Raw genomic sequence first — 13,790 nt, 5'->3', positions numbered from 1 at the left:
CATAGTTTTGGTCGAATTTTTGTCGAATCTCCTTTGAATGGCTTGGTGTGCATGTGTATTAAATGTGCCCGTCAATAGCTACCCATGTTTGTATAAATAAACGACAAGGGTGTCTACCGGGATTAGGCACGGTAGAGCATCAGACATGTCAGAGCTTCACTAGTGGTGTAAATACATTCCACGTGGATTAATTGCATGCATAGTCGCCTTTTAATGAATATCACGCAAATCGTCATGGTGATAGGTACGTACGGTTTGTCCAGCATGTCCTAGGTGTGTCTATAAATATATATTTTTTAAAAATAATAAAAAACAGTGGCCGGCCCTGGGGATTGGGGTCAAAAAAATATAATTAGGAGACAGGCCCTGGGGGATGGGGTCATCAGGGCCAATAAATTAGAATAAGAAGGGGAACCACACAGCCCCCCTTCTTAAAAAAATAAAATAAATAAAAGACTGGCATCGTGCCGGAGGCCATGCCCCCTCCATGCAGCACTCTGCAAACGCGCCCCCAACAGGCATCTCCAGTATGCGCCAGGGAGCTGCGCTGCAGACAGGTGTTCTGAGGCCAAGCCCCTTTTTACACCTCTCTGCAACGCAGCTCTGTGGCGCTTACTGGAGGTACCTAGTGGTCTAGTGTGACCCTAGGGACCCTTAGTATTCAAGGGGACTTAATCTCTCAACTTAGAACAGCCACAGGGCGCGTTTACACAGTGGTGAAGGGAGGGGACGGGGCCTGAGGTGACGTGTGCAAACACGCACCATGGCACGTTTTAAATTGGGGATATAATTTCCCTTCAATACTGAGGGCCCCTGGGGGCTAACTAGCCCACCAAGTGCTTCCAGTAAGCGCCACTGAGCTGCATTGCAGAGAGGTGGTCCAGGCCGTGCCACTTTTTACACCTCTCTGCAACGCAGCTCTGTGGCACTTACTGGAGGTACCTAGTGGGCTAGTTGGACCCTAGGGACCCTCAGGACTCAAATGAACTTAATCTCCCAACTAAAAACGGACACAGGGCGTGTTTACACAATGGTGAAAGGAGGGGACGGGGCCTGAGTTAACGTGTGCAAAAACGCCCTGTGGCCTGTTTTAAGAGGTAGTTTTAATCCCCATGCCCTATTATATACTAGGGGCTTATAGAGGAGGTAAGGCTAATCACAGGGGGACCCCAACGCATAATGTTCCCTAGTGTATGTAGGTGTTTTCACTGTATTCAAAGTGTCTTTTAACATAGCACTGGCTCTAGGACTGGTTAGTCAGACTCAGTTACCACCAGTATCCGTCTGAAAAAGTTGAGGGTACAGGATGATTTTGCAACAAGGCTTCTTTCTGCTCTTCTTTTTGTTCTTTCTGCACGTTATCCTTCTTTCTGCACTTATCTTCGTATTTGAGGACTTCTGTTGCTTCTTTCTGCACTTCTTTTGTTTCTTTCTGTGCATTTTTTCTTCTTTCTTCACATGTCCTATCTCTGTAGGCATAGTTAGAAATTAGCATTTAAAAAACCTTTGAAATTAACAGAAAAAACCATAGGTTTCAGGCACGTTATAGTTAGGAATTAGCATTTAAAAAACCTCAGAAATTCACTGAAAAAACCATAGGTTTCAGGGGTGTTATAGTTAGCTGGACTTTTCACTTGTACAAAACCATTAAAATTCCCCCGTTATAGTTAGTTCAGCTAACTATAACTCGCGCGCCCGCATTGCACTGCTGATGACGTCACATATTACATCACTCATGACATGGTCAGTGACATCACTCATGACATCACTGATGACATCTCAAATGACATCACTGATGACATCACTGATGACATCATCCTTGTGATGAGTGGCAGACCTCCTCTCACCCTAATATAACCTTTGATACACACATTCAAAAATAGAGACTAAAATTTTCAAAACAATGGACATACCAATACCAGTTACAACAACCTCTTCAGTAATTCTAAGATCCACATACACATCCACTCATTCACCAACAGTCCAATACAGTCACTCATACATGTACTCACTCATCATATGTACTCATACACCTATACATCCTGTTACACAATGCCACTCATCCATAGAGTTATTCACACACATAGTCACTCATGCTAATAAAGAATCAAACATACATTTACTTGCATATACAGTTATACACACACCACCACACTTACTTCTACGGAAACTTACACATACTTAGTCTTTTAAACAATCACTTATAGAAACACATACTTATTCATACAGGAACTCTTTCAATCTCTCACTCTCACATATACTCACATATATACACCAATAGTCACATATACTAGTTTAAAACATATGTAGTTACTCATAAAGACACTATTGAGACAGTCATTCACTCACTAACACACCCATACACACACTCATCCACCCATACAGTCCTGCACACATACTGTGTTCAACACATACAAACAGTGAGTCACTCATTCATGCACCTATGCACTACGTAATACCCCCACCGAACCATGCAGACACTCAGACTGATACTCAAAAAAACAACTAATAACCTATATAGACACCCATGTAGCTACTCACCAACCCATGCAGCCACTTATACACAAAGTGAGAGACTGATACAGATATTTACATATTTAAACATTACTCACTAAGCCATGTATTCACTATGATACACTTAATCAGTCAGTTACACAATCAATTTTTCAAAAACAAATCATCCATTTAGACACTTATATACCCATTTATTCTTCCATCGACCTTGAGATATACATATATAAAACATATTTAATTTTCAGAATAACACACATTCACTGGATGATGTCATCAGTGATGTCATCAGTGATGTCATTTGAGATGTCATCAGTGATGTCATGAGTGATGTCACTGACCATGTCATGAGTGATGTAATATGTGACGTCATCAGCAGTGCATTGCGGGCGCGCGAGTTATAGTTAGCTGAACTAACTATAACGGGGGAATTTCAATGGTTTTGTACAAGTGAAAAGTCCAGCTAACTATAACACCCCTGAAACCTATGGCTTTTTCAGTGAATATATATATAGATATATATATCAGACATTAGCAGTATTTACGTTTGTTATAGAGGATAATATCAAAAGGAACATTTTAGATTAAAAAAACGGACTTAATTGTCCAAGCGTACCATAATTCAAGTGTTCATCATCAGATGTTCATCATCAGAATCAGGTCAAAATGTAAAACGTCATATAAGCGTAGAGTACCCTGAAAATATCTATCTATCTATCTATCTATCTATCTATCTATCTATCTATCTATCTATCTATCTATCTATCTATCTATCATCTATCTATCTATCTATCTATCTATCTATCTATCTATCTATCTATCTATCTATCTATCTATCTATCTATCGTCCATGCAGGCTGTAATGCAGCCTGCATGGAGAAGTGGGAAAGCATGCAGGACTGGTTTGAGCGGCCTGAGAGGGCCTACCAAACAGTCACTGCACCCTTTTAGGAGTGGGCAAATCACTCCCCCCTGCCCTGCTCACAGAGCAGCCATGCCCATCCGCCCACCTGCAAAGCAGCCAAACATAAAATGATAATAGCTTTTGCTTCTGCACTGCTTGAAAGAAGTGGATGACGCTCCTCTGCCATAGCAGAGGAGCCGCCCCTGGGTGCATACCTGTGTTTCCCCTAGCGCAGGCACTAATAAAGCTGGCTAGTGCCAGTGCAGGCACCCTTGCGCCATGTTGCAAGGATGCCTGCACTGAATGGGGGATAGTTTATGTGCAGGAAGGGACACCTTACTGCACATAATCTTGAAAGGAGATTTGCTCTTTCTATGTCTGCTTCAGAATGCATCATACACGGAAAGAGCAAAAAACGAGGAGAAATTTATAATTTCCCCTTATATTGGCAGTCTTCTCTGATCTTTGTTTTTGGCACTGCCCCAGCCTTGTAAATATGGGGCAGTGTCAGAAATCAATGGGTGTTGCAGCAAAATGCTCACTACAACATCCATTGCACACCTCTTTCATGCTAAGTGAAGTGTGAAAATGGGCCTTATTTACAAGGCAGCGTTAAGCCACATTAGGTGACTTAACACCCCTTTGTAAATAAGGAGTAGGGATATCGCCACCAGAATGTCTCGAAAAGTTACGTTCTGGTGGCAATATCCCCTTGGAAATATGCCCCCTAGTTCACACATTTTATCCTTTTTGGAGTGCCAAGTCTCAGGTTTTCATTTCAATATTCCACTTTTCTCAAGGGTGGTGGTCACTTTCTTTAGTGAGCTAGGAGCGTTGGAATAATTGAGGTGAGCTGGGTGTGATATTCTCTCTGAAAAGCCAAACTTGAAACGTAATTCGTGAAGTCTGCTTACCAGACCCATTTATACTTCTCTTGCAGTTGCTGCAACCAGCGAGGAAGGGAGCCATTCGAAAGGCGGAGGGAGCAATGCTTTTGCCCTGAAGGCTTCATGCTGAATCTGTCAGATGCTTTCCAGTTCACTTTCTATATTCTTGTGATGAAGAAGGACTCTGTTCAAAGTCCCTGGAGGTAAACTGCAAAGGTAGATAACAAGAGTTGGAAATAAGCCTTTTGCTTTCTGTGCTTCTTTCTGATTTGCTGATTAATTTATATGTATTCTCTACTGTATACAATAATAAGATCTGTAAGAAAATATCAGAAATATTTTTTGACACCTTTTAATGTTTTCTGGTTTGTGGCATATTTTGAGTTGCCAGTTACAGGAAAATAAATGTCTCTCCTGTGCATCTAGCTGCAAAGGGATGCATCACATTAGATATAAAACCCTGCAATGATGGAAAAAGCTACTTATGCAGTTGCTTCTGAAACTCAAAAAGTATATGCAATTTTTCCTATAAGAAGATTTGAAATAAAATATTGTACTAGGGAGGATGTTGAATAGGGCAACTTCTTTAAAGTGAGGTTGCAGCTGGCTGAAATTAAAATATATTCTGATGGATACTTCCAATAACAGGTTCCTCACTTTTTGAATTCCCATATGTGCTGGAATGGATTTGGAAGCTTTTCCCACAATTACTCGTGTGAGCAGATGTGTGGTGCCATCCCTCTCTGTAGTAAAATTGTTTTGCCTGGAGGAGGGAAGAAGCAGAAGCATATATAGGTGCTACCTCCTGTGCACCAACCTCCGTTGCTTTGTCTCTGTGCCCTTTGATGAGGAACCAGAACTCTATTCACAACATTTGTTGGTGCTTTGCTGAACTCCACATGTTTTTCCCAGATAGACAAAATGCTAGGAATTTACCCCTGAGAACTACAGGCTTCAAGCCATGTCAGACCTTAGGGAAGTAGATTCGGGCATGGACCCAAACGACATTTCTGTTAAGTGTCTTGCAGCCAAGCACAATTGAAGTTGTGCAACAATTGCTCCCTGACATATATGAAGGTGATCAGCGAGTGTGAGGTGAAGCTTCACATCACCGAGCATACGTCACACTCAAGTCACAAGTCTGGTCTTGTTCAGGTTGTTGGTCCCTTCCAAATCGCAATCCCAATTCCAATCCAACTCTCCATCCTTATGTAAGGTAAAGGTGAACCAATGGTTAAAACCTGACAGAAATGCATATAGTCCAGATGGGAGGGTTGAATGTCACACCCACTCCAATGTGGAGTCACGCAGTTGACACTTTGTAGGCCCAACTCTGCACAGATCATCCATCTTTTTCTGACCCCAATCTCTCAGGCCTTCTGTAACCCTGCAGCAGGTAGAGGCCTTTAAAGGAGGCAATGCTGCAAATCTTCCAGATGATTCTGCCTCCCCCTTGGAGTGCCCTCGTGGCCAAGGATGTGCTAGGGTTCCCAGTCAGTCTCTTGCCTTTGGACACTTATCCATTACTCGCTGGCTGACCCAGCTCAGCCTCTGTCAGGTCTTCCCCTGTCACCAGGCCATGCTTCCACTCCCTTCTGGAAGGCGCTGGCACTCACTCTGGCTTCAGATATGCCAGTTCCAGACCTGACAGTGACACCGGTATGAGTTCCAGAGCCTAGTTGAGCTAGATGCTGACCAGAGGTACACTGTGAAATCACCATGGTTCTGTCAGTAGTGATTGAGGATTCTCCAGCAGTGCCTTTGCCTCAGCAAGTTTCTCCAGTGCCTTGAGGTCTTAGTTGGCTCTAACTTAGATGTACTGGAAATTCACAAAAATCTTAAAGATAATGAGGAAGAGGCTGACCACTTGCCCCTACACCATGTTGATGATGAACGTCACCAAGACCTCCAGGATACAGATGGGTTTGATACCTCGCCTTAAATGGTCCTCCTACTGAAGAAAGTGGTTCTTTTCTAGAGGTTGTACGCAGGGCAGCAGAGGTTTTAAAGCTACAATTGCCCACTATAGAAACTCAGCTGTTCTCTTCAGAGCCCTTACTGCTTTTCAGTGAGGCTCTGACAGATGCTCCGGCTGCAATGAGTCACCCCATTAGGGAGGTGCCACAGACCTTCCCCTGGTGTCCCAGCCTTTTTGACTCCGTACCCCTCACCAGAACATGTTGTGATGCAGGTTTAAGTCAGAAGAGTAATTCAGAATGACTTTCTTACTTTTGTGGTTGATTTAGAATCTAAAAACACTGACGGTTTTGACAAGAGGGTATTTTTCTCTGCCACTTCGGAGCAGAACCCTACCCCAAAATTCAGGACACCCTAAAATTTAGGTCACCCTCAATTTACCTCAGACAGTTCTCCCCTGGATGATCTTGCACAAACTTCAATTAAGCAGAGTAGCTAAATAAATCATGGGGACCACTCAATAATGGAGTACTAGATCAATGTTAAAAGGGTTTATTACAGAAATCTCAAATCAAGGGGTACTGAGTATAAATACAATGAAGGCTCAAATGCAGAATTGTAAAGAGTAATCAAAATTATAAAAAATTCTAATTCCCAAATAATTAGCAAAGCCATAAAGAAACCGAACAGCATCCTTCATAGGAAATGAAAATCTTCACAAAGAAATCTGGCTCACCCCCAAAATCAAGGGGTTGTTATACACAATTCTTGTATAACAAATTAGAGAAACAGCAGATTCATCATGGCATGATCAAAACTCTTTTGGCAAATCACAATAACATATATCACTAACTAAGGGGCATATTTATGAGAGGGTTGTGTCACATTTGCACCACACATTGTGGTACATGCATGACGCAAACCTCTAAGTTAGCCACTTTTTTTTTTATGTCCTCATTCACCTCAGACCACAGTGAGCAAACTAGCCTCCAGTACCTTGTATGTTATTAGAAAGCAGGTATTTGGAGGGGGAGTTACCCACCGGCTGGTACATCTGCGGACTAAGAAGGCACAGTCCCAAAAGAAAGGGCATGGTCACTCTCCAATGTAATCCAGTTAGCACTGACAACTGTTAATGTTGGCAATATAGGAACGGGGTGCCCAACACAGTCTGGAGAGATCCAGAGAGGCATAATCATAGGACCCATTTCTGTTAAAAGAGGATACCCATTTTAGGTTTCTCATCAGCTCTCGCATACCTCAGCATTTGACCATCTCTATAGAAAATCCTAGTATGCTTTCTTCCTCCTTCCTTGGGTCCCACTCAAATGCAACCTGGATATCTGAAAAACTGAAGACAACCACTCAGCATACAGAGGAGATGAGCATTCCACCCATCTTTTTACATATTTCCCTCCTGGCCAAAACAATAGCATAAAAAAGGCTGAGCAGGTGACGTTGCTTAAAATCCCAAAGATTATCAGGGAGAGGCTTATTTGAATTTGAAGGCCCAAAATATCTGAAATAGTTTCACCCATTTTACCCAAAAGTCAGCAATTGCCGGGCATTCCTTAAACATATGTAGATCAGATGCTTTTTCCAAGCCACATTTTTTGCATCTGGCTGGGGGCCCTGCCATCATCTCTGACAACCTTTTGGGGGTTAGGTGATCCCTGTGAGTCATGAACAGGTGGTTTCTTCTCAGACATGCTGGTTTAACTGTGGTGAACAGGATGCTAAAAGTTTTTGCCAAAGGTGTGCCCAAGGTTCACCAGGCATGCAAACTCCCCACAGTTCCTCTGCTAGTTTAAAGTCACCATCAATTTCCTATTCAATGCCCCAGTACCAAGTGGATACCTCCTTCTTCCCTCTAGGTCTTTCCACCAGCTGCTCCTCTAAAGTGTTACCTATGCCTATAGGTGATTTCAGGTTTTGGGCCCAACTTTGAAGTTGAATATATTTGAATTTGGAGATGCTCCCTCCCAAAATAGGTTGTAACCTTGACTAGGGTAGAAGTGTGCCCTCTTCAGCTAAATCCCCCACACCTTCAGCACAGCCTCTCTAAGTGGCTGTGCTAGTTTATCTCTTAGGCACTCCAGTGCACCAGGGGAATCCCACAGATGTGCAAAATATGCAGTATAAAGTGCAATTCCCAAATCGGGACATATACAGGGCATTGCAAGAGAAGCCTCTACGATGCACAATAAAGTGACAAGTGCAACATACTAAGATCCTAAAAAATTAGATAACAATGGATTTTCTAGCGCTCATACATTTTAGGATATAAGTAGCTACATAAAAACATATATCTGCGCTTTCCAGGTTAAACATTAACTGCATTGCATTCCTGGTAGACCGTACATTGTATTTTAAAAAGATAGGCTTTAAAAAATATCTTCTTAAAAACATATAAAATTTACAAAACAGCATAAAATGACAACAACTCTGTTTGGATAAGTCATCACAGTGGCATCGGGTATTACTATGCTGCCTAATGATGGGGAAGGACACAAGATGGTGTACTATACCAAGCCTTAGGCGAGTAAGAACGGAACGGTGAGATCTTCTTTTGACTTCTGTTAAGTATGGCTGGAAACCTTCACTCATGTTATTTTCACAATAAAAAAAAGTGGTACATTGTTTGGCGCAGACAAGATCTCTAGATTGTCTTATATGGCATAAAAAGGACACCTTAAGATCTAATTTGGGTATACTGGCAGCTTCCTCCGGCATTAAAAAAGGATCCAAATTAAAGATGAGCTTGTACCAGTAGTGAATATGTCTGAGCCAGATTCTGGGGGTCTTATTTATGAGGCCTTGCGACAGTTTTGCGCTTCCGTTGCGTCATGGTGCCAGGCTTACTACTGGGTAGTAAGGACCCAGTCAGTAAGCCTGGCACCATACACCTTGGATGCCAGCGAACTCATCTGCAGAGATTCACAGGGATCCTCCTTTATCCCGACCCTCTTCAATGCATACATGATTCCTCTAGCCAGCCTCATCCACTCTCACAATAGCAACGTCCTCTCTGATGTCGATGACACACAACTCATTCTCTCCCTCTCAGACATGATGCCCAGTACACAGATCAAGTTTAATGCCTGCATGACTGAAATCGCCCACGAGATGAAGACTAACTGTCATAAGCTAATCACCGACAAGACTGAAACCATCAATCAGACAGCATTTGTAAAGCGCAACACTATCACCCCTAGGGGTATCTGGGCGCTGCGTCTCATCATGATCTTTGGAAAGAGAACATTCCCATGGGACTCCACCTGATGGTCAACAGAGCTCTGACCAACACTTACCCCTGTCACCCAGCCAAGATCCTCATCAACAGCAAACTCAACATAACCGCCCAAGTCAATGCTGCCACCTCCTCATGCTTCCATACCCTGAAGAAGATTTTCAAATGCCTCTCAATCAGCACCCTGGAAAACCATCACACAGACCCTGGTCACAAGCAAGCTAGACTATGGGAAACACCCTCTATGCCGGGATCGCAATAAACTCACCAGAAGGCTGCAGCCAGAATCACTCTCAACCTCCCATGACACACTCACATCACACCACACCGCACCTGAAGGAGCTCCACTGGCTTCCCATTCACAAATTAACACAATCGAAACTCCTCATCCACACTCTCAAGGCACTACATAGCACTGGCCCAGCGTATCTAAAAATCACATCTGCTTTCAGAAACCTTTCAGGCTTGTCCAGACTCCTACTTGCACAAATCCCACAGATACTGAAAACCAGACCTGGCGGTCGAATCTTCTCCTACATCACTCATAAAGCAAGGAACGAACTGCACCTACACATAAAAGCCTCCTCCTCACTTCTATAATTCTGCAAGAAGGTGAAGACCTTGCTTTTCGAGTAGTCCCACTAGGCCGATAGTGCACTCAAAAAATCTGCATGGCATAACCTAACATAGCACAGCATACCATAACAACATTTTAAGAAAATTAAAAAGGATACATATATTGAAAACTAAATGTATGCTGCTCTTTCCTCTGTCCAGCCTGTTTTCTAGGATTCCAACACACAGCTTCTATCAATATATCTATTTTTCAAAAGAGAACGTTCAGTAGAGATGATTTTCAAAGAATTTGGACAATAAATGAAAGTTGTAGTGATGACTGTTTGATGCACATCACGTCTGTGATCTCCCTGCTGAGTCAGAAATGCGTGTACAGTTTCACTAGCTATAGGGCACACAAGCTCCTTATGAGAACCAAGGAGAGTAAAATGAATCAAAGCTGCAGAGAACTGGCTACAGTGTATCTCACCGCCTACCACATACAGAGCACCCAAGAAAACCCTCTCAGGGCTCAAACCGAAGGTGGGCAGCACACATCCCAAGATAGCCCTGGATTCCTATTCAGCGGACTGATTAGTCACGCCATGTCCATGAGCTGTGTCCTAAATATGGCCGCCGCGAAGGGAGAGGGGGCCGTGGTCCATGTGCTGATGTGGGGAAAAGCTGGATGCAGCAATTGGATCTCATCTGTTTCAATATGGGGCTAAATGCACACTTTAGGAATGCATCTCACATCAAGCATGCACATGCATATATGCATAAGGCAGCTGACTTGACAGGGACCGTGCCAAGCAGAAATAGATTAGCACAGCTTGATAAATAGCCCACTAAATTCGGAGAATTGATTTGTCTGTGCCAACCTTTCAGCTTCCACCAGTTGATAAATAGGGCCCTAAGGGACTCATTTATCTATGTTTTATGAGTCACAAATGGCGCTTTATACATGGGGGTGCCCCCCAGCGCAAATAAGCGTGGGGCTCAGTTCTCTTGGAAGAAATGTTTTCCAAATCTGCACGAATTGTAATGTACTTAAAGATCATACATTCGTTCTGCATTTACGTCCTCATCATGATATTTTGGAACATAGGCAAAAATCCATGTTGCCACAGCGCATGGTGAACAATACACTGAGGCACTTTTTTGACGTTCCGGTGGCGCATTGTGACACTGGAATATTTATAATGCCAAGTAAAGCCATGTTACGTGGCTTTTCATGGCCTTATAAATATGTGCCCCTTTCACGCAAAAAACTGTGTGAAAAGGGGGTTCCATGGGTGTTGCTGGGCGCGTTCCGAGCAACACCCATGGCTATTTGGCAGTGACCCATATTTGCGAGAAATCGTAAGTCTGAGGCAGCGCCGAAAATATACACCTCCCAGGGGAGGCATAGGGGAGGCACAACAAGTCAAAAATTTTCCTCGTGTTTCCTCTTTCTGTGTGTGCTGCATTCTGCAGCACATATTGGACAATGAAAAAGCCTCTTGTGATTGTTTTTGTGCAGGAAGGTTTTCCTTCCTGCACAAAAATAATCATCCCTGCCACGCAGGCACCCTTGCACCATCGTGCAAAGGTGCCTGCGTTGGCGCACGGCAACACCTTGTGTGCCGGAACAGGGGAAAAGGATAGGAATGCGCCGTATCTAATAGATACGGCCCATTCCTGCAGTTTCCATTGCCGTAGGGCAGCACAGCTATAAAAGAAACAGTGGTCCTTGGAAAGAGAGAGAATATGCACTTAAGATAAATATAGTACAGAATCGAAACTATATTGTATTTTGGGATGTCCAGCCGGACAACCCTATTTAATTCTTAGATGAAAGAATAACAATTACAATGACATACTAATGGTGGGACACAGTCCTGTATCCTATGGGGAAAAAAATGAAGAGACAATACAAATAAAACAATTACATACATAGGGGCATTTCAGGCAAGACGTAATGAGCTTTGTTACAAATCCAATGTAAAAGCTTTTAGAGTAACAACAATTGCACTTTTTTATTACACTGGCTTAATGTGCAAGTTGTTAACATGGGTCGACGACGTTTCGATCCTGTCTAGAATAGTAGGATCATCATCAGGACAAGAATAGTTTGCTAGCCTGAGCATAAGAAATTGCCAAGGGTGTCTCAGCAACTGGTCGCGAGGGCAGCGCCAGGTGGCCGGCTGAAGGAGACAGGGCTCATAGGTGAGCAGGGTCAGGGATAACCGACCTGTGTAATGGCAGGTCGGGAGTTCCTGACCTAGGGTGGAGAGTCCAAGGGTTCGAAAAGGCACACTGGTAATGCCGGACTACGAAGACAAGCCGCGGAACAAATCCATGATAGGTAAACCACTAGAGGTTAAGCGGCGGGGCAGCCGGGCTGAAATTGGCCGGGAGTACCGGTCCGAGGGTAGGGAATTCCGCCGATTAATTGTGGCAGGGTGACAATGCACTCATGAACTGCCTGGGACCTCCGGAGAATTGGAGTGCTGCACTGCCCTATGGCAAAAAACCATTAACAAGGCCCTGAAGTTCTTTGGATAGCCTCGTTCCTCTAGGTTGCCACAGGACTCTTCAGTGACTTGCAGTATCCTTCTATAGTACGGCACGGTGTATAACTCATGCATGCTTGTGCTTAGAGTAAAAGATGCTACACATGCACATCAGAGTTTTTCCTGGGACATTCCTTCTCCAAAAAAATACACATTGGCTCAAACTTAGGAAAAACAGGCAACCACACGTACTCTTGATAGCTCAGTTGCCAGAATATACTTGAAAATACCCGTCCATAAGAACGATTGTGCATATCCCTAGAATTAAGTCCTTTGCAGAATTATTTTGAATCCATGTAAAATAATCTCTGATTTTGGGTAGGGAGGAATACATGTTCATCTCCCAAATGCTGCTAGTAGCTGCCAAAAAAACGATATTTCGAGTATTCCAAGATAATATCTTATTATTGTTTTAGTACTTTAAACCAAAGTCCTGGAGTTTGCTGCATCTTTTTCAAACGTTCTCTGGGATTGTGAGATGGTGCCTGACAACTGTGGAGAAGGTGTGAATCTTGCACATAGGTTGGACCCGAATCTTCAATTGACCCACACCTTAAAAGCTGTTTCCTTCTCATGTCACCATCAGCTGAGGATCTTGCTCAGAATAACTCTTCAATGAGGGTAGGATGCTAGTTATAATGGCTTTGGTGGACTCTGCCTTGAATATGCCAAATCTCAATAACCATGTCTGCCTGTAAAAATACTAGTTGAGGGGCTGAAACCCTTCTCGAGCAGAAACCACAACTGTTCTCAGGGTGAAGTCACAAGCAAACCCCAAGTTAACCTCTGCTCAAATCTCTGGTAGCTTGGCACAGAGCAGTCAGGTTTAATTTAGAGGCAGTGTGTAAAGTATTTGTACAGCACAGTGAAAATCCTCCACAAAAGTATCCCACACCAGTTTAGAAAATTACAGAATAAGTTAATAACTAAAACAAGACCAAAATGACAAATATCCAATCAGTAGAACCAGAGATATTAATTTCTAAAGATTTTAGTGAAAATAGCACCAAAAATCACAACGCGCCAACTCAGGATATCTGGTCACGCTGGACCGGGTCAAAGTCACACGTTCAGGCCGACCGCAATGGAGCGCAGGTTGGCTACAGTCACTAGGTTAGGCTCGCTGAAGTTTACCTGCTCAAGTTCATGCACAGAGTCCCGTTCGCCCTGACAAGAGCCACGAGGAGCTGGGAGAGTGTCACGGGAGGCTA

General features: G+C 43.3%; 1 protein-coding gene across 2 annotated transcripts in view; it reads left to right on the top strand.

Annotated features, from left to right (window-relative positions):
• Positions 1-13,790, top strand: part of DLGAP1 (DLG associated protein 1) — a 1,292,753-nt gene that overhangs the window by 531,249 nt on the left and 747,714 nt on the right. For both annotated transcript variants that reach the window (XM_085605839.1, XM_085605838.1), the window contains exon 4: positions 4,356-4,518. The gene's annotated coding sequence lies outside the window, so the exon portion shown is untranslated. The remainder of the gene's footprint in view (positions 1-4,355; positions 4,519-13,790) is intronic.

The sequence above is a fragment of the Triturus cristatus genome, chromosome 5_1 (genome assembly GCF_964204655.1).
Source record: "Triturus cristatus chromosome 5_1, aTriCri1.1, whole genome shotgun sequence".
NCBI lineage: Eukaryota > Metazoa > Chordata > Amphibia > Caudata > Salamandridae > Triturus > Triturus cristatus.
The sequence above is the reverse complement of the archived record's forward strand: the minus strand, read 5'-3'. Positions and strand labels throughout refer to the sequence as shown.